Source organism: Balaenoptera borealis (assembly GCF_965194805.1).
Source record: "Balaenoptera borealis genome assembly, chromosome: 8".
NCBI classification, from domain to species: domain Eukaryota; kingdom Metazoa; phylum Chordata; class Mammalia; order Artiodactyla; family Balaenopteridae; genus Balaenoptera; species Balaenoptera borealis.
Window position 1 is genome coordinate 28,721,995 of NC_138865.1, and position 27,973 is coordinate 28,749,967.

Consider the following 27,973-nt stretch of genomic DNA (forward strand, 5'->3'; position numbering starts at 1 on the left):
AAAGAGTGAAGAAAGCCTACATGTATTTTGTGATACCATCAAGAGAAGTAACCTAATAATTATTATAGTCCCAGAGGAGAAGAGTGAGAAGGGGGCAGAAAGTTTATTTAAAGATATAATAGTAGATAACTTCCCAAATGTGGGAAGAAATTTGGCCATCCAAGTCCATGAAGCCCATAGGTACCCAAAGAAATTCGACTCTAAAAAGATCTCCTCCAAGACACATTATAATAAAACTGTCAAAACATCAGTTTTATTTTGTAGGTTGGGTTAGATTATATTTAGAGAGAATCTTAAAAGCAGCAAGAGAAAAGAAGCGTATCACCTACAAGGGAACACCCAAAGGGCTATCATCAGATTTCTCAGCAGAAACAGACTAGGAGAGAGTGAGATGATAAATTCAAAGTGAAGAAAGAAAAAACTGCCAACAAAGAATACTTTATCCAGCAAAGATGTCCTTTAAAAATGAAGGAGATAAAGACTTCCCCAAACACACAAAAGCTGAGAAAACTCATCACCACTAGATCTGCCTTACAAGAAATGCTGAAAGGAGTTCTTCAAGCTGAAATGAAAGGATGCTAGTGAGTCACATGAAAACATATGATAATATACAACACACTGGTAGAGATAAATATGTAGTCAAATTCAGGCCATTCTAACACTATAATATGGTAGCGTATTAATGACTTCAACTCTAGTAAAAACACTATAATAATTTGTTAATGAACAAACAATATAAAAAGAGGTAAATTGTGACATTGAAAATATAAGAGAGGAAAAAGTAAAAGGATAGGATTTTATGAGATCAAACTTAAGTTTTTATCAGCTCAAAATAAACTTTTTATCTATAAGATGTTTTGTGTAAGCCTCATTGTAACTGCAAAGCAAACACCTACAGTAGATACACAAAAGATAAAGAGAATCACAGCATATATAATGGAAAATCATTTCACAAAGGAAGACAGCAAGAGAGGAAGAAAGGAACAAGGGAACTACAAAAGAGCAAGAAAATGTTAATAATATGGCATACCCAGACAACCCTCAGAATGGGAGAAAATATTTGCAAATGAAGCAACTGACAAAGGATTAATCTCCAAAATATACAAGCAGCTCATGCAGCTCAATATCAAAAAACAAACAACCCAATCCAAAAATGGGCAGAAGACCTAAATAGACATTTCTCCAAAGGAGACATACAGATTACCAACAAACACATGAAAAGATGCTCAACATCACTAATCATTAGAGATAATGCAAATCAAAACTACAATGAGGTATCACTTCGCACCAATCAGAATGGACATCACCAAAAAATCTAGAAACAATAAATGCTGGAGAGGGTGTGGAGAAAAGGGAATCCTCCTGCACTGTTGGTGAGAATGTAAATTGATACAGCCACGATGGAGAACAGTATGGAGGTTCCTTAAAAAACTAAAAATAGAGCTACCATATGACCCAGCAATCCCACTACTGGGCATATACCCTGAGAAAACCATAATTCAAAAAGACACATGTACCACAGTGTTCATTGCAGCACTATTTACAATAGCCAGGACATCGAAGCCATCTAAATGTCCATTGACAGATGAATGAAGAAAGAAGATGTGGCACATATATACAATGGAATATTACTCAGCCGTAAAAAGGAACGAAATTGAGTTATTTGTAATGAGGTGGATGGACCTAGAGTCTGTCATACAGAGTGAAGTAAGTCAGAAGGAGAAAAACAAATACCATATGCTAATGCATATATATGGAATCTAATAAAACGGTACTGCTAAACCTAGTGGCAGGGCAGGAATAAAGATGCAGATGTAGAGAACAGACTTGAGGACATGGGTGGGGAGGAGAAGCTGGGATGAAGTGAGAGAGTAGCATTGACATATATACACTACTAAATGTAAAATGGATGGCTAGTGGAAAGTTGCTGCATAGCACAGGGAGATCAGCTCGATGCTTTGTGACCACCCAGAGGGGTGGGATAGGGAGGGTGGGAGGGAGGCTCAAGAGGGAGGAGGGGATATGGGGATATATGTATATATATATAGCTGATTCACTTTGTTGTACAGCAGAAACTAACACAACATTGTAAAGCAATTATACTTCAGTAAAGATGTTAAAAAAATGGCATATCCATCAAAATTACTCTAAATGTAAATGGATTAAATTATCCAATCAAAGACATATGCTGCTACAAGAGAATCACTTCAGCTTCAAGGATACATATAGACTGAAATTGAAGAGATGGAAAAAAGATATTTCATGCAAATGGAAAACAAAAGAAAGCAGGATAGCTATACTTATATTAGACAAAATAGACTGTAACATGAGACAAAGAAAAGTTTAAAAGCTGTAACAAGAAACAACAAGGACTTACTGTATAGCACAGGGAACTATATTCAATATCTTGTAGTAATCTATAATGGAAAATAATAAAATAAAAGAATATATATATATATATATATATATATATATATATATATCCAAATTACTTTGCTGTACACCTGAAACTAACACAATGTTGTAAATCATTATTGTAAATCAACTATACTTCAATAAGAAAAAAAGCTGTAACAAGAGAAAAAGAAGGTCATTGTATAAAGATAGAGGCCAACTCACCAAGAGGATATAACAATCACAAATATATATGCGCCCAACTTAAATATATTAAGCAAATAATACAGATCAGAAGGGAGAAATAGACAATATAATTATAGTAGAGTGTGTCAATACACCACTTTCAACAAAGGATAGATTGTCCAGACAGAGAATCAGTAAGGAAATATACTTTATTTGATGGTCTATACTTTAGACCAAATGGACTTAATAGACATATATAGAACATTCCATCCAACAGCAGGAAATATACTTGCTTCTCAAACAAAAAAATGTCAACTTTACAGCTCAAGGAATTACAAAAAGAAGAACAAGCATAACAAGGTTCAGAGCAGAAATAAATGGCATATAGACCAGTAAAACAATAGGAAGATCAGTAAAACTAAGAAATGTTTTTAAAAAAATAAAATTGACAAACTTTTAGCTAGACTAAGAAAACGAAAAAGACTCAAATAGTTAGAAACGAAAGAGGAGACATTATAACACAATAAAACAGAAAATCAGATAACACAGAACAGATATCACAGAAAATCAAAGGATCAAAAGAGATTACTATGGATAATTATATGCCAGTGTTTTGTATAACCTAGAAGAAATAAATTCCTAGAAACATACAACCAACCAAGATGAAGGCATCTTGAATGAATGACGAAGACTTAGAAAATCTGAACAGACCAATTAACAAGTAGGGAGATTAAATCAGTAATCCAAAACCTCTCCAAAAGAAAAGCCCAGATTCCCCTGGTGAATTCTGCCAATAATTTAAAGAATTAATGCCAATACTTCTCAAACTCTTACAAAAAAATTAAAGTGGAGGGAACAACCCAAACTCATTTTACAAGCCCACCATAACCCTGATACCAAAGCTAGTCATAGATACTACAAGAAAAGAAAACTACAGGACAATTTCCCTGATGAATATAGATACAAAAATTCTCAAAATAAAATAGCAAATCAAATTCAACAATACATTAAAAGGATCATGCCCTATGATCAAGTGTGATTTATGTATGCCTGGGATGCAAGGATGGTTCAACATATGCAAATGAATAAATGTAATACATCACCTTACTAGAATGAAAGATAAAGTCAATGACCATATCAATAGATACAGACAAAGCATTTGAGAAAATTCAACATCTTTTCATGATTAAAAAAAAATACTCTTCACAGATTGAGTATAGAAGTAATAAAAATCATATATGAAAAGCTCACAGCTAACATCATCCTCAATGGTGAAAGTTTAAAAGCTCTTCCTCTAAGATTGGGAACAAGACAAGGACATCCACTCTCATCATTCCTATTTAACATAGTACTAGAAGTCCTCACCAGAGCAATTAAGCATGAAAAAGAAATAAAAGACATCCAAATTGGACAGGAAGAAGTAAGATTGTCTCTGTTTGTACATGATATGATCTTGTATATAGAAAAATCCTAAAGACTCCACCAAATAAGCTTGTTAGAACTAATAAACAAAGTTGCAGGATACAAAATCAACATACAAAAATTAGCTCTGTTTCTATACACAAGCAACCAAATATCTGAAAAAGCTACAAAGAAAACAATCCTCTTTACAACAATATCAAAAACAATGAAATAATTTGGCAAAATTTACCAAGGGGGTGAAAGTTCTGTGCAGTGAAAATTACATGACATTGATAAAGGAAATTGAAGATGACACAAAATAAATGTGAAGAGATCCTATTTTCATGGGAAGGAAGAATAAAACTGTTAAAATTTCTGTGCTACCCAAAGCCATTTATAGATTCAGTGCCAGCCCTCTCAAAATTCCAATGGCATTTTTCACATAATTAGAAAAAATAATCCTAAAATTTGTTTGGAACCACAAAAGGCCCTGAATAGCCAAAGCAGTCCTGAGGAAGAAGAACAAAGTTGGAGGACTCACCCGTCCTGATTTCAAACTTTATCACAAACCTATAGTAACCAAAACAGTATGGTACTGGCATCAACACAGATACCTATACCAATGGAACAAAATAGAGAGCCCAGAAATAAACCCACCCATATGTAGTCAATTAATTTATGACAAAGGAGATAAGCATATACAATGGGGAAAGGACAGTCTCTTCAATAAATGGTGTTGGATAACTGAACAGCCTCATGCAAAAAAAAAAACAAAAAATGAAACTGGACCGCTATCTTACACCATACATAAGTTTAACTCAAAATGGATTAAAGACTTGAAGTAAGACCTGAAACCATAACAACTCCTAGGAAAAAACATAGGCAGTAAGCTCCTTGACATTGGTCTTGGCGATGATTTTTTGGATTTGACACCAAAAGCAAAGGCAACAAAAACAAAAATAAATAAGTGGGACTACATCAAACTAAAAAGCTTTTGCACAGCCAAATAAACAATCAACAAAATGCAAAGGCAGCCTACACAATGGGAGAAAATATTTGCAAACCATCTATCTGATAAGGAGTTAATATCCAAAATATATAAGGAACTCATACAACTAGCAAAAAAAGAAGTAATCTGATTAAAAAATGTGCAGATACCTGAATAGACAGTTTTCCATTTTGACAGTTTTCCAAAGAAGGCATACAAGTAGCCAACAGATACATGAAAGGTACTTAGTATCATTAATTAGTAGGGAGATACAAAAAAAAAAAAAAAAAAAGCCCACAGGGTATCACCTCATACCTACTAGAATGGCTATTATGGAAAAAAAAAAAAGAATGGCTATTATGAAGAATGTGGAGAAAAGGAAACCTTTGTGCACTGTTGGTGGGAATGTAAATTGGTACAACAATTATGGAAAACAGTATGGAGGTTCCTCAAAATAATTAAATATAGAACTATCATATGATACAGCAGTTCCACTTCTGGGTATTTTTCTGAAGAAAACAAACATTAATTCAAAAAGACATACGCACCCTATGTTCATTGCTGCATTATTTATAATAGCCAAGATATGGGAACAACCAAAGTGTCCATCAACAGATGAATAGATAAAGAAGATGTGTTATATATACACAATGGAATGTTACTCACCATTAAAAAAAGAATGAAATCTTGCCATTTGTGACAACATAGATGGACCTAGAGGGTATAGGTGAAATAAGTGAAAATAAGTGAAATAAGTCAGACAGAGGAAGACATACTGTATGATTACACTTATATGTGGAATCTAAAAAATAAAACAAATGAACAAACAGAAGACAGAAACAGAGTTATAGATACAGAGAACAAACAGGTGGTTGCCAGAAGGGGATGTGGTGGGGGGGTTGAGTGAAATAGGTGAGGGAGATTAAGAGGTACAAACTTTCAGTTATGAAATAAATGAGTCATGGTGATGAAACATACAGCATGGGGAATATAGTTAGTATGTTGTAATATCTTTGTATGGTGACAAACAGTAGCTAGATTTATCCTGGTAATCATTTTGTAATGTATAGAAATATTGAATCACTGTGTTGTGCATCTGGAACTAACATAGTGTTGTAAGTCAATTATACTTCAATTTAAAATTTTTTAATTAAAAAATTAAAGTAACAAGTGTTGGCAAGGATGTGGAGAAAAGGGAACCCTTATGCACTGTTGGTGGGAACGTAAATTGGTATAACCACTGTAGAAAACAATATGGAGGTTCCTCAAAAAATTAAAAATAGAACTACCATATGATTCAGCAATCCTACTTCAGGGTATTTATTGAAAGAAAATTAAATCACTATCTCAAAGAGATATCTGCACCCCTATGTTCATTGCAGCATTATTCACAATTGCCAGGACATGGAAACAAGTGTCCATCAATAGATGGATGGATAAAGAAAATGTGGTATGTATATACAATGAAATATTATTCAGCCATAAAAATGAAGGAAATCCTGCCATTTGAGACAACTAGATGGACCTTAAAGGCATTATGCTAAGTGAAATAAGTCAGAGAAAGACAAATACTATATAATGTCACTTATATGTGGAATCTAAAAACAGGACAAAATGACATAAAAAACAACAACAACAAAACTGAGCTCATAAATACAGAGAGCAGATTGATGGTTGGCAGAGGCAGAGGTTTTGGGTGGGTGAAATTGATGAAGGGGGTCAGAAGGTACAAACTTCCAGTTATTAAATAAATAAATCATGGGGATGTAATGTACAGCATGGTGACTATAGTTAATAATACTATATTGAATATTTGAAAGTTGATAAGAGAGTAGATCTTAAAAGTCCTCATCACAAGAAAAAAGTATTGTAACTGTGTATGGGGATGGATATTAACTAGACTTATTGTGGTTATCATTTCACAATATATACAAATATGGAATCATTATGTTGTACATCTGAAACTAATATAATGTAATAGCCAATTATAACTCAATTTAAAAAAGAAAATTAGTAAAATTCTCCTGTTAGGAAAAAAATGTGCTACTTAGGAACATTCCACATTGTTCAGGTTCTCTGCTCCCGACTAAAGTGGTCTGGAAGAACTATATATGTGTTGCTCATAATGAGGTTAAAAGGAATAAAATAACATAATCGAGGCTTAGGTGAAAATAATAGCTAAAACCGAAAGAGGGGGACATTAAACCTGTTATCTACGAATTCCAGAATTTTGAGGCTAGGAGTAAATGGGGCTCAAGTCACGTTGGGGAGAGTCACAAAGTCCCAAGTCTCTAAGGCATGTTTGGAGACCAGAGTTTCTAGTGAGCCATTCTTCATATGAATTCATACTGATTCTTAGAACCATGGATTCATCTGATTCATCAAATCATGAATGCATACTGATTCACAGAACCATGGATTCACCTGATTCATAGAACCATAAATTCACACTGATTGATAGAGCCATAATTTCATACTGCTATCTCTAATTCTAATCCAGCACCACAGAGTACATTATAGCCTTCTTCTTTTATTTGTAGTTTCTTTCTCCAACAGAGAGAACGTGGGTCTCATTATCCATAATATATTCACTCCTTACTCAATCCTAGAATACACATTAAAAAGTGTGGGGTACCACACCCTAATCCTTTTTTATTTTAATTATTTTTGAACACATAAAAATTAACATATTTCTAACTGTAAGAACAGTTAAACATTATACTCAAAGCAGTGTCCCTCTTCCTATTCCTATTCCTCTATTCCCATTTCCCCATCCTTTCCACTTGCCCCTTCCCATCTCCGTCATCTCATTAGTTTTTAGTTTATATTTTCTGTGGGGTTTTTTTGGCACACGTGTATATTTTCTTGTTTCCTGTCCTCTCTTGTATGAAAAGTAGACACTTCATGAGGAAGTTCTTATCCTTAAGTCTAATCTAATACCTAGACAAATGACAAAATCTCAATTATTTGGCAACTTCAACTGGATATGTAAAGAAATGACAAATAGCTTCAAAAACTAAACTGAACTATTGAATCTACTTTCTCTTTTTCTTTGTCCATAAACATTGTGGTCCTGATTTTGAGCACCTAAAGTCACTTACCATTAGACATAAGTGTAAGCACAGAATGGCAGCAGTCATCCTGATGCCATTCTGGTCTATTGAAATATTCATTCCTATTTCTAAACTAAGAATACATGCAAGCTTAAAAACTTCTTCTTATCAATAAATATAAGGGTTTGAGCTAAGTGGATCTCTGATGCCATTCAGCTCCAAGATTCTGTGAGTCTCTGCTCCCATGGTGCCATGGTTCTAATATTCCAAACCACAGGAGAATCATTTTACTGAGACATTTACAGGCAGTCCCACTCTCCTGGCTTGAACCCCCTCTGCCAGAGTTTGAACATGGGTGGAATGAGTTACACAATGAAGAAGAGCACCATAAAAACAGGAGATCCTGTATACCTGTGGAAGGCCCTTGTGTACAACCTTGGAGAGGAGAAGAGGACCAAGCTCCACATTCAAAAACTCCAGAAGGCTTTAAATATCCGGTTCAGGGAGATCGATAAAGAGAAAGCAGCCTTGAGGAAATTTTGGGGAAAGCTTCAGAAGACAACTGGCTATTTTCCTCAAATGTCCTTCTGGTGACCAGTGCCACTGTAGATGAGGAGCTCCTGGAAAAGTTTCAATACAAAACACATCTGTGTCTCCTTCTGTTATCTCTGTGTGACCCAAGAAAGCATTATTTAAAAACCACTGGGACAAGTCAAAAAAGAAAAAAGACTATAGAATTGAAGATAAAAATGGAATGTCTAGAAGAGAATCAACAGGTATCTCCTACAAAAGAGACACTAAGTCGTCGTTATTTCCAGATGATTCCGTATCTTTACAACTTGAAGTGGTAATATGCAGTGCATACATTATTTCCATTCAAACTTTCCTTGAGATCAGAATAAAGCTTAGCCATTGTAGAACTCTTTCTGATATTGATGGTGGAATATACATATTTGTCTTAATCCTGTTCTTTTCTCATTGATGTCATTTTCAATTATTTTCCTATAGTTTTCATAGCATGAATAACATTTGAGGCAAAAGTTAGTTTGAAAATAATGTTATAGTAGGAAAACCTTAGAATCTTGATTCTATAAGGGACCTTGATTCAGATCTAGGTTTTATCATGTATTACCTATGTGATCCTGGATTTAGAAACTCTTTTCTTTTAATCAAGATAGAGATAAAAATACCTATATCAAAAGACTGCTTTAAGGATTAAATAAGACAGTATACGTACAGGGCATATTGCAGGTACCCCCAAATGGTAATAGCTAGTATTATAATTAATTTTGTTATAATTATTATTTTTATTACTATATAATGGAGCTCAGATTCTATGTCTAGCTCTTCTACTAACATCCTGGGTCACTAGACAAGTCTATTTCCATTCCTAGGCCTTGGTTTGTGCAAAGCTATAATGTGAGAACTGGACTAGATCATGTCTAAGGCCCTTTCCAGCTTTAAATTCTTTGAAACTAAAACTCCATAGTTCTACTTTGAAATGTGCTTACAGGACAAAGAAAGGATCCAGCAATCAGAACGCATGTCAAGGTGACTCATGGGTTTGGATATATATTCCTGTTTAGCCATGACTAATCTACCAATCTCATGTTTAAAGATACATGCTATTCAAATATATATTCTTAGCAGTCTCTCATGATATATTTGCTGGGTGACTGCAGACCAAATGCGACTCACTTCTTGAAAGTCCTTGGATTAAGTTCCATGTCTTTATTACTTGTTTAGGCTCTGCAGTCAAACAGACATGGATTCTGCCAGATATTGCTGTTTAATACTAGGCAAGGTAGCTAATATTTGTATACCTTCATGTATACCTTAAGTTGCTTAGATTTTTTAATTGTACAGTGGAAATAATAGTACTTGACTCAGAAGACTGTTGTGATGTCTTCTTGTGATATCACATATAAATCTGTTAGCACAATATCTAATATATTGTAAGCATTCATTACATGCAATTGCTGTGGTTACTATTACTGGGAATAGGCAACAAGTGGAGCTTCTGGGCTGAGAAATGACTTTATGGACGATCTCAACACTCATAGAGTGAGTCATTACTCTTGGATCTCAGGTATAATGATCTGCTTAGCTAGATTTAAACCACCTGCAGTAGAAATGTATACACGTGTATCCAAAAAAGCTGATACAGAGATAGAGATAGAGAGAGATAGAGATAAACTCAAAGATTTAGAGGCTGATAAAAGACATGACCACAGGATAGCAGTAGCACACAATGAGCTTTATCTGGGCGGCAGTGCTTGATGGGTTGCATGAGAAGGGACGTCCCTCACAGCAGGAGGCCTGCTGGAGGCTGTGGCATGGGACCCCCACCCAGAAGAGAAACAGGGCAAAGGAACTCCTGCGTGAGAGGGGAACTGGAGGGGGGGCTTAAGTGTCTAGGTGATGTTGCTCAGCAGCAAGATGGGCGTGTACTCGTTTGCTTGGGCTACTGTGGCAAAACACTACAGGCCGGGTGGCTCGAACAACAGACGTTCATTCTCTCAGTTTTAGAGAGTGGGAGGTTCAGGTGTGTCAGCAGGCTGGTTTCTCCTGAGGCCTCTCTCCTTGGCTTGCAGATGGACATCTCCCTGTGTCCTCGCATGGGCTTTCCTCTGTGCAGGTCTGTGTTTGTGTCCTTATCTCCTCTTCTTGTAAGGATACCAGTCAGATTGGATTAGGTCTACCCTAATGAGCTCATTTTACTTTAATAACCTCACTGAAGACCATATCTCCAAATATAGTTACATTCTGAGGTGCTGAGGGTTAGGACTTCAACATATAAATCTGGGGGGACACGACTGAGCTCATAACAGGGAGTTTCTGGATCAAAGAGCTCTGAAGAACAGCAGCAGTTTGGGGTCTTTTACAGCCCCAAGACTAGTCTTATCTATGGCTAGCACATGTTGGGTATAGTTTCACAGGTTTTATGAAGAAGACAGGCTATAAGTAGCTAAGAATGAGCTTATTTGGACTATATTTAAAGCAATTGGGGGCATTCCCTGGTTAGGACTCAGCACTTTCACTGCTGAGGGCCCAGGTTAGATCCCTGGTAGGGAAACTAAGATACCGCAAGATGCATGGTGGCGCGGCCAAAAAAAAAAAGGAATTCAATTTGTAAAAATTTGAGTTTGATACCATCACTCTTTGAGCTAGAGGTCTCAGCCTGCTGTTAAGAAGTAAACAGCATGGGACTTCCCTGGTGGCACAGTGGTTAAGAATCCGCCTGCCAATGCAGGGGACACGGTTTCGAGCTCTGGTCCGGGAAGATCCCACATGCCGCGGAGCAACTAAGCCTGTGAGCCACAACTACTGAGCCCAAGAGCCCCAACTACTGAAGCCTGAGCACCTAGAGCCTGTGCTCTGCAACGAAGAGTAGCCTCCCGCTCACCGCAACTAGAGAAAGCCCACGCACAGCAACAACTCAAGACCCAACGCAGCCAAATAAATAAATAGATAAAAAGAAAATATTAATAAATAAATACATAAATAAAAAGAAAGAAAAAAAAAGTAAACAGCATAGGGACCAATATACAGGGACATCTTTGGCTCATTTATACAATAATATATCCCCTGGCTCCATGTTGTTTTATAATCTAAGTTGTGTATAACTTTGTAATGTCTGAGTCTGCAGCCAGCAATAAAGCATTCTAAATGCCCCAAATCCTACAAGGGCATAAAGCCCATTTCAAAGCCCATTTTCAGCCAGTTGACCCACTTAGTGGGCGGAAGTCAGGAGAATAGATCAGAAAAGGAGAAGATTTTGACTTGTTCAATCAATTTAGTTAATAGAGTGACATTATGACTCCTTTGATACATGTCCCTGGCTATCTTTAAAACGTGGTAAGTGTTATGACTCACATGCAGCAAGATATGTGAGGAAGTGCACAGACACAAACACACTCCCATTTTAACAGCTAATAAATAATCTAGGGCTATGCAGTTGTCTAATGCCATGGTCCCTAAAGTACACTGAGATTCAGCCAAGAGTTCTAATCCCTGGGCCATTTGTTTCATTTCCGTGGATAATTCCTTGGACATGGCTATCTGTGTTTCTTTGTGAAGTGTCCCACACATATGCTGTTCTATTTCCAGAGTTAGTGAACCTAGAGTGATTAGTGCCAGGGGGACTATTAGCAGAGCTCGTTTGTGTCATTGGAGAGCTGTGGCTAGTGTGGCTTGTGAAAACAAGGACTTGGGATGTTCTGCTGCTGAGTAAAAATCTACTGGAATTTTCAGCCAAATTCAAGTGCAGGGAAAACTTTGCAGTGTTGGGTGGGAGGAAGCTTGTGATAGGGGAGACTATTTGATTCTCTTTCAGGTCCTCCAGCCTCCCTCTGCTGCCTATATGCTCTGTGTTTGTAGGAAAGGTATATTTGCACAGCTTAGTGCAATTCCAAGTGGTGTGAATAGGAGCATACAATGTCATGGTCGAACAGACTTGAATGTTCTCTACCTCACACTCAGCACCTGGGTCAACTAATGGGTTATGTGCTTAGCCCACCACTGTCTACACATTTATGTGGCAAGCCTCACATAAATTCGTTGGATGTTGATGCTGTTGTTGGATGTTAATGGTGAAGGGAAGAGGCTCATCTTGATGGGTGAGGTTTATAGGAGAGTTTGGCCGTTATGCTGTGTACTAAAATCAGGTTGTAGGAATCTAACCCAGCATGCAGTTAGATCTGCATACATATGTATTGCCGTGGCTAAGGCTGTATGCAGATTTGGTTTGGTGGGCAATTGTATATTCCTTCTCGTTCAGATTGGTGAGCATTAGTGATTGAGTTTCCTGCTGACTGCCATAATAAGTAGCATCAGTGTGTGCCCATGGACATGGGATAGGTTTCACAGATACTCTCAGCAGTCTGATAAAAAGTTAATTTAGACATGCACCAAATTAGTTCCTGAACCATGGGGCACTCACATGTGGGATCCTCCCAAGTGGGCCAAATTATTTCTAAAAGCAGACATCAATTGTATTATACATTTGTCCCAATTCTATCCCTATTTATTACAAGTTTGCTGTGTTTCACTGTGGGACCCTCTGCTCCATGGTATCCAAACCTTCCTAGGGCAGACGTTAGAACAGCTTTCATAGTGGCCCCTTGGGAGGTGGTGTTGTGACTACACCAATAAATTTCCTCCCAGGTTAGCTTTGCTACTTGTCTTTTCATTATTGTTTCTATATTCTGTAAGGTGGGATTTTTAGGTTTTTTAAAAATTGAGATATAATTGACATATAATATTGTATTCACTTTAGGTGTACAGCATAATGATTTGATATATGTATATATTACAAAATGATAACCGCAATAAGTTTAGTTAACATCCATCACCACACATAGTTTACAATTCTTTTTCTTGTGATGAGAACTTCTAAGATCTACTGTCTTTACAACTTTCAAATATACAATATTGTTAGCTAAGTCATCATGCAGTAAATTACATTTCTAGGGCTTATTTATCTTATAACTTTCCAGTTTGTACTTTTTGACCACCTTCACCCAATTCCCCCACTCCCACCCCAACCCCCCACCTCAGGCAACCACGAATCTGTTTCCTGTTATCTATGAGTTCTGGGGTTTTTTTGGTTTTTGATTTTGTTTTAGATTCCACATATAATTGAGATTATATAGCATTTGTCTTTCTCTGACTTATTTCATTTAGCATAATGCCCTTGAGGTCCATCCATGTTGTCGCAAATAGCAGAATTTCCTTCTTTTTTATGGCTGAATAATATTCCATTATACATATATTTATATTATATTATACTTCATATATATGTATGTATGTGTGTATGTATGTATGTGTGTGTATATATATATATATATACACACATATACATACATATACATATATATCACATTTTCTTTATCCATTCATCCATGAATAGACACTTAGGTTGTTTTCATGTCCTGGCTATTGTGAATAATGCTGCAATGAACGTGGGGATGCAGGTATCTCTTTGATATAGTGATTTCATTTCCTTCAGATAAATACCCTGAAGTGAGATTGCTGGATCATATGGTAGTTCTATTTTTAATTTTTTGAGGAACCTTCATACTTTTTTTCCACAGAGGCTGTACCAATTTACATTTCCATCAACAGTATACAAGTTTTCCTTTTTCTTCACATCCTCACCAACATTTGTTATTTCTTGTCTTTTTGAGAAGAGCCATTCTAACAGGTGTCAGGTGCTATCTCTTTGTGGTTTTTATTTGCATTCTCCTGATGATTAATGATGTTGAGCACCTTTTCATATATCTGTTGGACAGTTGTATGTAATCTTTGGAAAACTGTATTCAGGTCCTCTGCCCATTTTAAAAATCAGATTATTTTTTATTTTGTTCTTGTTTCATATTACTTCATAGTGTTATATGTATTCTTTATGTATTTTGAATATTAATCCCTTTTTAGATATGATTTGCAAGTATTTTCTCCCATCTTTTAGGTTGCCTTTTGATTTTGTTGATGGTTTCCTTTACTGTGCAGAAGCTTTTTAGTTTGATGTAGTCCCATTTGTTTATTTTTACTTTTAGTTCCCTTGCCTTTGTACTCAGATCCACAAAAACATTGCTAAGAGCTATGTGAAGGAAGTTACCTCCCATCTACGCTTTTTTCTAGGATTTTTATGGTTTCAGGTCTGATAGTCAAGTCTTTAATCCATTTTGAGTTAATTTTTGTGTATGGTGTAAGATAGTGTGGTCGAGCTTCATTCTTTTGCCTGTGGCTGTCCAGTTTTCCTGACACCATTACTGAAGAGACTATATTATCCCATTGTATATTCTTGATTCCTCTATCATCAGTTAACTGACAATATACGTGTGGGTTTATTTCTAGGCTCTCTATTCTGTTCAGTTGGTGCATGTGTCTATTTTTTTGCCAGTATCATACAGTCTTGATTATTAGAGCTTTGTACTATAGTTTGAAATCAGAAAAGCCTCTACCTTTGTTCTTTTCTCAAGATTGCTTTGGATACTCAGAGTCTTTTTGGTTTCATATAAATTTTAGGATTGTTTGTTCTATTTCTGTGAAAAAATAAACCATTGGATTTTGATTGTGTTGCACTGAATCTATAGATTTCTTTGGGTAGTAGGGACATTTTAACAATATTAATTCTTCCAATCCATGAGTATGATATACACTCCCATTTATTTGTGTCTTCTTTAATGTCTTTCATCAATTTCTTATAGTTTTCAGTGTACAGATCTTTCATCTTCTTGGATAAATTTATTCCTAGGTATTTTATTCTTTTTGATGCAATTGTAAATGGGATTGTTTTCTTAATTTCTCTTTCTTTTTTTTTAAAATTTATTTATTTATTTATTTATTTATTTATTTATTTATTTTTGGCTGTGTTGAGTCTTCGTTTCTGTGCGAAGACTTTCTCTAGTTGCAGTGAGCGGGGGCCACTCTTCATCGTGGTGCGCGGGCCTCTCACTGTCGCGGCCTCTCCTGTTGCGGAGCACAAGCTCCAGACGCACAGGCTCAGTAGTTGTGGCTCACGGGCCTAGTTGCTCCACGGCATATGGGATCTTCCCAGACCAGGGCTTGAACCCGTGTCCCCTGCATTGGCAGGCAGATTCTCAACCACTGCGCCACCAGGGAAGCGCTTAATTTCTCTTTCTGATAGCTAATTATTAGTGTATGGAAATGCAATGATTTTTGTATAATGATTTTGTATCCTGCAACTTTATTGAATTTGTTTATTCTAACAGTGTTTTGGTGGAGTCTTTAAGGTTTTCTAAATATAATATCATGTCATCTGCAAATAGAGACAGTTTTACTTCTTCTCTTCTGATTGGATGCCTTTATGTAGGTTTCTAAAATAAGGTCCCAGAACAATAACATTGGGCAGAAATTACCCTCAAATATTTCCCAAGTACTTATTAATGGTGGTTTTGATAGGTCTAGAAAATTCTGTAATAGCTGAAGCAAGTAGTTGGATAGAAAATAGTTGGGTAGAGAAACTCCCATGCAGAGAGCAGTTAGATTTCTCTATCAATATGATCAAATATGCTTTTCATGAGAATTGTCTGCTATAATACCCAAGAGATATGATTATTCACTGTGGGCAGCCAGTATTGCAATTATTGTAGAGCCCACCCCTACTGAGTGGTACATAAAATTTGCAGTTGGTATGTGAGGAGGTTAGGTTATGGAGCATTCTCAAGCCAGTTTCTAATTTCCTAGACATGCCTTAGCTTAGGTAACATTATATTGTACACATTGCCTTCCTTGAATATATTGATCAGTATCCAGGGAAGAGGTCCATGGTAACGTGCCCATGGCCACTTGGTTAGCGCAATTTCTTTCCACCTCAATAAATGAGGCTCATACTGGCGAAGGAGAGAGATCATTGTAAAGAATAGAAAGAGAGGCCAGGGCTTCCCTGGTGACGCAGTGGTTGAGACTCTGCCTGCTAATGCAGGGAACACGGGTTCGAGCCCTGGTCTGGGAGGATCCCACATGCCGTGGAGCAACTGGGCCCGTGAGCCACAACTACTGAGCCTGCGTGTCTGGAGCCTGTGCTCCGCAACAAGAGAGGCCACGATAGTGAGAGGCCCGCGCACCACGATGAGGAGTGGCCCCCGCTTGCCGCAACTGGAGAAGGCCCTCGCACAGAAACGAAGACCCAACACAGCCAAAAATAAATAATTTTTTAAAAAAACACCTGAAAAAAACCTGTCTATTGATCTTACCACTCCTTGCAATTATCACTTTCAAAGAAAAAAATAAAAGAAAGAGAGGCCAATAACTGTAAGGGTATACATTGTTGTCAGGGTTTATATTCATCATCATCTCAGGGATTAGCAGGAGGTATACTTTTATCTCCATAATCCCATAAGGTTCGTTGGTATAGTCTCTGAATTACAGAGTTTTTCATTTGATTGTACCAATCCCGAGCATCCTGGTTGTAATTTGAGTGCACACTATATCTGGGCATTTTTTAGATGAGACTCGATAGGTAATGGCCATTGATCTATTTTTTAATGGCACTAGTTAATAATAGTGGGTTTCATCTGATTTGAAGTTAAAGTTGGTCTATAGGGCTTAGAAGGCACCTATAAGTCACAAGTGGTATCACAGAGTCTAGCTTATCCAGAGGACTATTGCCAGCGGTAGTAGAGATAGGAGGAGGAGTGCCAGCCTCAGTGCTGATTGACCAACCCAAAGAGCCAATGGTGTGGTTCCCCCAGTCTAACCCATATTGTGTTTCTTTCTGTGATGTGAATGCCAAGGACATGGAGTGGGTGTGGATAGGAACTTCTCAGGTAAGGAAGGGACACAGCAATCGAGTAGAGATTAAAGCCTGAGGTTGTCTGCAGCCAGCTATAGGATAGTGATGGTCCCCTGAGTGTCATCCAAGTGCTAGTACCCAGTCTGAGGGTGATTAGTTACACCTCCTGGGTGTCAGGATCAGGTCCATGTTGGTTCCACAAAGTATGTGGGCAGCCTATCCAAGTGGTGTGGGTAGTTTGCTTGGCTCTCGCTGACGATGAGCAAACTCAGGCTGAGAATGGCCCCAGAGCCAGTGGTCCACATCAGGCTCTTATCAGGATCAAGGGGGAAGTGGTCAGGCTCTGTATTTTCTATGAGGGAGAAGGGAACGGTGCAGGTACTGAGCGGGATGTTCCTTTGCTGTGGGCAGCAACGTTAGAGCTACCATATCTGTGAAAACTGGTCATTGTGTTGTTTCTGATGCAGGTGTATACACCATTAGAGGCTGCAGCGTCTCTGTTGGTGGTTCCCTCAGTTGCTGTGAATTTAAATATGGTATAGTTATGCTATAGATTCCATGAATTTAATGTAATCAGGGAGTGTGGATTTAATGTAATCAGGAGAATGGGTAGCTTTTTTGACCACTTGGGAGACAGTTGTCCTCCAAGTTCTCTCAACAGCCCTTGTTTTAAAAGCCCTTTATGTATTTATGTGATACCTACCACTGTTATTTTGTAATGTCATTTCATAATGCTCATTATTGCATTTGCTTCATGGTGAAGTGGGAGGCTTGATCTGACTTTTTAGCTTGTGGCACTCCGAAAGGTTGTAAAAGCTGCTTTGTTTACACCTCAGTGACATTAGCAGAGGTTGATGCCTTGCATGGGTAAGGCAATAGAAGGCCTGTGTAGGTAACTACCATTGTTAAGGCAAATTCAGTGGCCCCTGCTGCTGCTGAGAGAGGCACAATGAAATTGATTTGCAAGTTCTGATGTGGCCCTTCTCTGCAAACTTTTCCTCTGATGTGGTAGGCCCAGTATCTAAATTTCTGGCATATGGTACAATACCCAGTGGCTTTTTGTAGATGCCTCTCTTTTGGGTCAGCTCATCTATTAACAATCCATTTTTGTCACTCCATGATGCCCAGATGCCCAAATTCCCTGATCTCTCACGTGCCCACTGGTAGAAGGGACAAAATTCTGGGACTTTCCTTCCTGTTTTGGTGGATTGGTTAGTTTGTCAGCTTTGTTGTTGTATTATGCCTCTTACATGTCTTGCTTAGTATGAGCCAGGATATGGTGCACCCAGCTTGGTAGAATGGGAACCAGTGTAGCTATTTTTCCCTCATATCTCTTTACCCCAAATGTCTTGGCCTTGTATTTTCCAGCCCTGATTTTGTCAAAGTCCCAATCAAGTACTTAGCCTGTTAGCCACCAACCAGGAACATATCTGTGAAAATACAAACCTTAAGAAAGTTTTTATCAAGGGAATACTCCATTGCTAGGAGTATTGCATATATGGAAATCGGAGTATTTGAATAGGGGAGACAGGCTGCAGCTGCCATTGTGTGGCTCCCTTAAACCCACTGTTCACTCCACTGGTAAAGAATGACTATTGGTTTTCTTGTTTTAAGAGTGCTGACCATCTTCCCTTTAGCCCCCCTTGGGCAAAGGGTGGAGGCATTTCTGCAGTTTCATCAAGTTAACCTGAGTGGCAGGATATGTGGTTGTTTCCTCGTAGAGCATAACACTACAGTAGGTATGAGTTCTGCCCAATGCTGTAGATACCATTTCCATTTTAACAAGGAGACTTCTGATTCAGATCCACTTCTACAGGGAGCTTTTACCATTACCCAGGTCATAACAGAAATCTTGGTTCATAGGGTAATTTTCTCTGCCCCAGTAAGAACTTCAGCTTTGATCACTGAAAAGTGAAAAACTTACAGGTAACTTGATAAGACAGGGGACAGTGACTACTGGGGGAAATAATGCGTTGGTGCCAGAATGAACGTTCCTACCAAATGTTAGTTGGATCCCTTTAGCAATGTGAGAAATTAAAGTGCTAGGAGCTTGTCTCTTACTGGATTGGGGATAGTTCACTCTTCTGAATTGTAAATGTAACCTAATATTTTAATAGACTAGGAGGGGCCTTGTACTTTAGGGGGATACTTGTCCATCCCGTCAGTGAGTTGTTCACTCATGGCTGTACTGGCCTATGAGACATAGTCTTGGGCAAGTCCAATGAGAAGAATGTCATCCATATAACGCCAAAGCTGAGTTTCTGATGGAAGTGTCGGGCAGGCATCCAAGCCCTGGTTGCAAAGCCCTTGTGTAATTGCAGGGCTATTTAAGAACTCAATAGGTAATCAGGTAGAGGTATATTCTTGAGCCTCAAAGGAGAAGGTGAACTGTGGTTGACTGCAAAATTTTTACTGAATAGATCATGTTACCCAAGTCTATAATTCCAAACAATTTACCCATGTTGTTATGAATGTCATCCATCAAGGCAAGGATGGTAGAGGTACCCTAATAAAGAAAATAGCCTTGTTCAACTTTCTATAATCTATACTTCACCTCCAGTCATCAGTAGTGGCTTTAAGCACTGGAAATACAAGGTAACTGAAAAGTGAGATGGTGGGAATCAATATCCCTTCTTACCTAGGTCAGCTCTGATAGCCCCTTATCCTTCAGTGCCTTACCTTAGCTAGCTAGTACTGTGACATATTTATCACCTGTACTGGTAGGGAAGATTAATTTGTTCCCACTGAATGATACCAACCAATAGCATAAAAGCCTTAGGCTTGTTTCCTGAGGTTACCTGCTGCTGAGTGATAAATGGAATATTTATAAATGGAATGGAATATTTATAAACGGAATATTTCCTGCCATATCAATAAACAAAGGATGTCACAGTGATCAAAGACTGCAACCCTCCAATGTGAGCCGGTGAGCCCTGAGGAAACTCAGGGCTGAAAAGAATACCTGCCATCTAGCAGCCATCAGACTGCAGCCACTCCCTGCGATGAGCCCTGAGGAAACTCAGGATGTGAAAATACAGGATACTGGCCCCAGATAGCTGAGGTGCATGTCAAAGGAATGATTTCGGTGAGCCCAGATTCTTGCATCTTCCCATATGTAGAAAAGCGCTAAATTCCTTAACTTGAGATATCTGGTTTTCTTTAATTAACAATAATCTTTTGATGTTCCTGACTACCTGCCCTTTGTTGCCAAACTCCTATTTATCCTGGCTCCTCCCCTCGCCTCCTTGGAGCAGTTTCTCAGAGTTATCTGAAACACTGTCTCCCGAGCTGCAGTCCTCATTTTCCCCCAAATAAAACTTAACTCGCAACTCTCACGTTGCGCATTTTTTTAAGTCAGCATGAGGGAGGTGTATTCTAATAATGGAAAAATAGGGCGTCTTGGAGGAAACAAGAATAGAAACATCTTTTTAGCAAAACTGGGCCAATTTTAATAAAGTTGGTAATTAACCATTATCAATCCTCCTCCCAAGGCTGTCACCTCCTCGAGGTGTCCCTTTAGGGAAAGAGTGCTTCCTGGGATTAGGGAGATTTGGGCATCTGTGTCCAACAGAGCCACCAGCATTGTTCATTTCTGAGCCCAAACCACGGTTAATGTAGGTGGTTGTTTGCCAGAAGGGGACTGCTTCCATGATGGTGGGATCCCTATGTGGGGTAGGTCCCTGCCACTGGTAGAGATCAGGGTTAGGCACAGAAGGTGGGGATGACCCCAAAGGTGATGCCTGTCATCAACTGTAACTTAACCTTAGTATTGTAACTGCTTACTGATTTTCTAGAGACCATCCAAACTGGCACCCCCTGTCCCTTAGGTTCCAACACAATATCTCTTGTCATCTTGGGGTTCATATTTAGGTATGGTTGTAGGTGGCTTGTTTGGCCTAGAATGGGGGCAGCCTCACTGTTGGTGTAAGTTTTAGGCCGGGCAGGATATTGCTGTAGAATTAACAGGAACTTGACTCTGAGTTTGTCTCTCAAGAGCTTCTATTAAGTGTAGGGCTGGTACGGCCTCTTGAATTGTTTCAGCATTCACCGTCATTGTCAGTAAAGAGGACTTTTATTTGTGAGGGGGCACCCCTGAGAAACAACTGGGTGGACTCAGGACTCAATTCAGCCTCCGTCAACTTGCCAAGTCATCATGATGCACATCATCTGTTGCCTGACAGGCCCACTCCAATGTCCCCAACTGGCAGAGGCGATCTTTGGCCTCAGCTAACATTTTCCATTGACAATCTGCCAGGCTGTTATGAGGCCTAACGTAGGGCAGGTGGCCTTACAAGCCATGAAACTCCACACCCACAAAATACATATGGACCAGGGTCCAAAGCCACCTCTGGGGGTCATTCCCACCTTCCACACTAATTGTGTGGGATCCTTTACTGGGATACCATTTTACATCCCATACTATGGCAGCCCCTGTTAGGTGAATCTTGCTCCCCGCCAGATACATTCTAGACAGCCAGGAAGCCCTTTTTCATTTGGTTCCTGGGCAGGGTCTTTCAAAGGAGAGACTGGGCCTCAGGACAAGGGAGTGAATGTGTCTCCTCCTTCAAACAAGGGAAGGGCCCCCCCTTGGCCCTTCCCTTTTGTCTTCTCTATCTGTATTACTTTGCAGGTGATTACCAACAAAGCAGAGGGTAAATTATCCCAGTCACTATCAGGAGGACACTGTGCTGCATCTTCCTCTCCAGGGCTCTAGTCAGTCTCCCCAGGGTCCTCCCCTCCATTGGGTCTGCCCTGGGACTTTGGGATCTTGCCTCCTCTCCAGGCAGTGCCTGGGTGAGAAGCAGCGGTGAGCAAGCCCTAACACATATCTTGTGGTTTGGATCATCTGCTCAGCAAGGTGTCCATCTCCTTCAGGGTCCTGGGAAGGGCTGGGCTATAAACTTCCTTGACTTTGGTCCTTCTTTGAGTAATGCTTTAGCCAGCTCAGCCCAAGCACTGGGGAGGGGCTAGAATGACAACATCCATAACAGCATGATAGATTATCACAAGAGAAGAGGCATGCTAGCTGCTTGCAAAGGTGTCTCCCCACCTGACATCCAGCCTCCACCTCTGCCTTATCAGTTTCTTTACCTGCCATAGCAGTCACCAGGGATGAAGACATTCTCTTATCTCAGAGTACTCCAAACTACCAACCCACTATGGGAAGCTTCTACTGTGATGGGGCCAGGGTTAGGGGAGCCCACCCTCAGTCCAGAGGGGTGCATCCCTCCCCTTTTTTCTATCCAAGCCTATAGGTCTTACAGTGTCCCCTGCCTGCCCAGTGGGGGACCCAGGCAGATGGGCTAACCATCTGTCTCTGGATGACTCAGTGTTTCTAACCCCAAAAGTCAGTTCTAATAGTGTGGGTGCACTCAGATACTGGTGCTACCTCTTGGCCAGGCTAATGAGACAGAGGAGGAGACTGTGAAAAATGTAGAGAGCAGTACACAGGAGTGATTCCAACCAAATTGTTGCAGAGGCATTCCAAATTTTGAGTCCCAACCACTTAAGACTATTCAGGATCAAATTGCCAATTGATTGTCCTACTGACTGGGTAGACCCCATACCAATTCCTTGATCATAACCAAATTTTTGTATTCAGTGCCACTTGTTATGAGTTCGAAGTTTGGTGGGGGGAGTGGTGATCAAGGAAAAGACAAAACCATGGGATGGCAGTAGCACATGGCAAGCTTTACTTGGGCATTACTTTGAGAGGTTGCCCGAGAGAGAAAGTCCCTCGCAACAGGAGACCTTCCAGAGACAGCACCACCAGCACCCAGAAGGGGAAGAGGGCAAGGAAACTCGTGGGGGAGAGAGAAATTAGAGAGGTGTTTAGGCGATGTTGCTTAGCAGCAAGATGGAGAGTCTCTGGTTCCGAGAGCTCCAAAGAGCAGCAGCAGCTTGGGGCTTTTTATATCCCAGGATTCAGCTTATCTATGGCTAGCTAATGTTGGGTGCAGTTTCATGGGGCATGCAAAGCAGGCAGTCTCTAAAAGGTGAAAGTAAACTTATTTTGGCTATATTTAAGGCAATTGTATATGGAAAAATTTGAGTTTGGTGCTGCTGGACTTTCAGCTAAAAGTCAGCCTGCTATGTTGAAAAAGACTATTGAAGGACCAATATACAGGGGTATCTTTAGCTAATTTATATTTTGTGTGTGTGTGTTTTAATAATAGGAACAAAGCCTCCTTGGAATAGTGGCTGATTCCATACTGGGGGAGTTCAAGTAAAAAATGAGCTGGAACATCCCATAGTGCCAGAAAGTAATGAAATGATTATTGATGGGAACATAGTGAAAGGACACAGGAGAATGAGTGATATCAATGAAAATGGCAGAGTAAGAATGTCAGAAAACTCCCTTTTCTATAAAAGAACTGAGAAAACTGGCCCCCAAATTTGTCACAATCATGTTTTCTCAGAACTCTGGAAATTAAGCAAAGATCTGCAGAAAGCCAAGGACTGTCTATTCAAGGAAGATTACTGAATCTCAGTAAAAATACTTTGTTATCTTTTTTTCATTCCAACAGTTTATTTTTTTTCTTTTCCATTATAGTTTATTACAAGATATTGCATATAGTTCCCTGTGCTATACAGTAGGACCTTGTTATTTATCTATTTTACATATAGTAGTTTGTATCTGCTAATCCCAAACTCCTAATTTATCCCTCCCCACCCCCCACTTTCACCTTTGGTAACCATAAGTTTGTTTTCTATGTCTGTGAGTCTATTTCTGTTTTGTAAATAAGTTCATTTGTATCATGTTTTAGACTACACATATAAGTGATTGCATATGATATTTGTCTTTCTCTTGTCTGACTTATTTCACTTAGTATGATCATCTCTAGGCCCATCCATGTTGATGCAAATGGTATTATTTCACTCTTTTTTATGGCTGAGTGATATTCCATTATAGGTATGTATATGTATGTATGTATATATATATATATACATATATATATATATATATATATATATATATATATATATATATATACACACACGTACATATACATACATACCACATCTTTATCCATTCATCTGTCGATGGACATTTAGGTCGCTCCCATGTCTCGGCTACTGTAAATAGTACTGGTATGAACATTGAGGTGCATTCACCTTTTTGAATTACAGTTTTCTCTGTATATATGCCCAAGAATGGGATTGCTGGATCATATGGTAACTCTATTTTTAGTATTTTAAGGAACCTCCATATTGTTTTACATAGTGGCTGTACCAATTTACATTCCCACCAGCAGTGTAGGAGGTTTCCCTTTTCTTCAAAACCTTTCCAGCATTTATATTGGTAGACTTTTTAATGATGGGTATTCTGACTGGTGTGACGTGATTGTAGTTTTGATTTGCATTGCTCTAATAATTAATGATGTTGAGCATCTTTTCATGTGCCTGTTGGCCATCTGTATGTCTTCTTTGGAGAAATATCTAGTTAGATCTTCTGCCCAGTTTTTGATTGGGTTGCTTGTTTTTTTGTTATTGACTTGTAGGAGCTGTTTGTGTATTTTGGAAATTAAGCCCTTGTCAGTCTCATCATTTGCAAATATTTTCTCCCAGTCCATAGCTTGTCTTTTTGTTCCCTTTATGTTTTCCTTTGCTGTGCAAAAACTTTCAAGTTTGTTTTGTTGTGTTTTAACTTGCACGAGTTCCATCCTCCACTCTCCAGATCCATGGTAGCTTTGAAAACTAACAGCCCCCAATCACAGTGAAAACCAGCAGCCTGCCAGCCACTGGAAGGATCAGAACAAGTTTGGAGATTTTTCAAAGCTCCATTACCAGAGAATTATCATGACTTGATCTGACCAGTGGTTCCCTGGAAACCCTGCTTTGAGGACTAACTTTATTTGACCTTAGAGCTCAGTGTGAAAAGCCTTCTTTGGGGGTGTTTGTCAAGAACAACTACAGGCAATTGTTTACATTTGCAGTGACCTGAGGCAGTGAATAATAGTGGGGGCAAACAATAGACCAGCCAAATAGTGTAAAAGGAAAAACTGGGTAATGAGATGTTCATAAGGGTTTGAAAAGTTGCTAGGAAGCTAAAAGTCCCCTAATGCCTAAGAATAAAAAAAGGAAAATAAAAACTTCTCCCAGTTTTCTCAGATTGATTCTGTGTTTAGGCACTCCTTTATTGCATAGCCAGGCCAATTACAACTCTGCCTTCACCTTCACTTCCTGTTTGTGCTGAGCCTAGAGATCAGCCAGAGATGAAAGCTCAGAATCTTCTCAGGTCTTTTCTGAGAATGTGTCATGCCTAGGTTATATGCATGTCTTTCCAAATTACCCACTATACACAGGCACTTTTGAAAGCCCTAATTTCCCAAAGGAAGTCTTTCCCTAGCTTTTCTTCCCAGGCTTTTGCATATTTATTATTTTCCTCAACTGTAATCCTTTGCCCTGGGCTGAAGAAGTTTGTTCATTTGCCTTACAATGTTTCTGAGGAATGCCATCTGTGTAGCCAATTTTTTGGCCTGAGAGAATTCCAAATTAGATGAAACAGACAGGCACCTTCTATCAGTCTTTCAGGTAGTATACAAGACAGGTCAAAGCAGACAAACACTATTCTTTGCAAATAAGGGCTTCTCTGCTCCCTCTAGAACCAGGGACCAGGGTCCCATGCTGGGAATGAAAGCTTCTTTTCTCAAGACCACTGCCAAGCTGATGAAGGGTGTAGGTCAAGTACAAGTAAAAAGGTTGCAATGCTTTCCTACCATTTTAAAGTTGACCTTTTCTTGATTCAGCCTTCTCTTGGTTGCTATGAACCTCTGTTTTCAACAATTCTAACTAAGTTGATTCTTATCATTTTTACTCGATTTTTCAGTGTTTCTATTGAGGGGTAGGCCCCTGGAACTATCTACTCTGACATTTTTGCTAATGTCACCCCTTTAGTGAGGTAGGTCTGTTACCAATGAATTCTTTGTTTTTGTATAGCTCAAAATATGTTAATTTTTCTTCATTTTTGAAGAATAGTTTTGTTGGCTATAGAATACTTCATTTGACAAGCTTTTTTTCCTCTCAGCACTTGAATATATCCTCATACTGAGACAAGATGGAAGGAGGCAGGGCACAACCATTAAAAGAATGACATAGCCCTTGAGAAGAATGGGATACGACAAAACATGGTTAGAACTGATTAGGTCCAAGATGGCAGAAGGTTCAACTTCCAGTAGACCTTGAGCCTCATTATATGCTCATTGTAATACATTAGCATGCTAAGTGACACACCCACAGGTGCCATGACAGTTCCAAGGCTGACCATAAAAGGCCAAAAAGTGGGCAGTGGCCCATGTCATGGAAATCCCTGCCTCTTCCCCAAAACAGTTGGAATAATCCTCCCACTTGTTAGTCTATGAAATTACCCAGCCCATAAAACTAACAACCCCATACCTCGGGGCCACTCTCACTTTCTTAGATGGCCTGCGTTCTGTCTGTTGAAGGTGTATCACTTTAGATAAACTCACTTTCACTTTACTATGGCTTGCTCTTGAATTGTTTCCTGCGTGAAGCCAGGGACCCTTTCTTGGCAGTCCATCCCAGGAACTCACCTGAGACCTGAGACATGACCATCCTCTTATGCCCCATTTTCCTGCAATACTACTGCATCTGGCCTCCATGGTTTCTGATGAGAAATTAGCTGTTAATATTATTGAGGATGAAAAAATTGAACTTCATCAAAATTAAAAACTTTTGTGCACCAAATGAGATTATCAAAAGGTGAAAAGATAACCTTATAGAATAGAAGAAAATATTTGCCAATCACATACCTGATAAATGTTTGGTATCCGGAATATATAAATAACTTTCATAACTCAACAACAAAAAGCAACTCTATTAAAAAATGGGCAAAAGACTTGAATAGACATTTCTCCAACATTTAAACTGTTCAACATCATTAGTCATTAGGAAAATGAAAATCAAAACCACAATGAGATACCACTTCACACCCACTAGGATGGCTAAAATTTTTAAAAAAAGAAAGAAAAAAATAACAAGTGTTGGTAAGGATGTGCAGAAATTGGAACCTTTGTACATTGCTGTAGGCAGTATAAAATGGTTCAGTCATTGCGTAAAAACAGTTTGACAGTTCCTTGAAAAGTTAAAAACAGAACTCCATACAACCCAGCAATTCCATTCCTAACTATAGACTCAAACTAATTGTAGACAGGGGTTCAAACCAAAACCTGAGCACAGATCTTTACAGCAGTATTATTTATAATAGCCAAAAGATGGAAACAACCCAAATGTCCATCAACAGATAAGTGGATAAACAAATTGTAATATATACATACAATGAAATGTTATTCAGCCACAAAAAGGAATGAAGTACTCATAAATGCTACAATGTGGGTGAATATTTAAAAGGTAGCTAGGGCCTTCCCTGGTGGTGCAGTGGTTAAGAATCCACCTGCCGATGCAGGGACACGGGTTTGAGCCCTGGTGCAGGAAGATCCCACATGCCATGGATGCAACTAAGCCTGTGCACCACAACTACTGAAGCCCGCATGCCTAGAGCCCATGCTCCACAACAAGAGAAGCCACCACAATGAGAAGCCCGTGCATTGCAACGAAGAGTAGCCCCCACTCGCCACAACTAGAGAAAAGCCCATGCACAACAACAAAGACCCAATGTAGCCAAAAATAAAAATAAACAAAATAAATAAATATATAAAAATAAAAGCTATG

The 27,973-nt window shown here is 38.9% G+C and overlaps 1 long non-coding RNA gene across 1 annotated transcript; it reads right to left on the bottom strand.

The window, feature by feature from the left end:
• Nucleotides 1-2,279: 2,279 nt before the first annotated feature.
• LOC309632923 lies at nt 2,280-27,055 on the bottom strand. Its single transcript, XR_014247146.1, has 4 exons — nt 26,836-27,055; nt 8,434-9,024; nt 5,636-5,683; nt 2,280-2,417 (listed from the first exon to the last, which is right to left on the bottom strand). It is a non-coding gene; the product is annotated as an uncharacterized lncRNA (long non-coding RNA).
• Nucleotides 27,056-27,973: the final 918 nt, after the last annotated feature.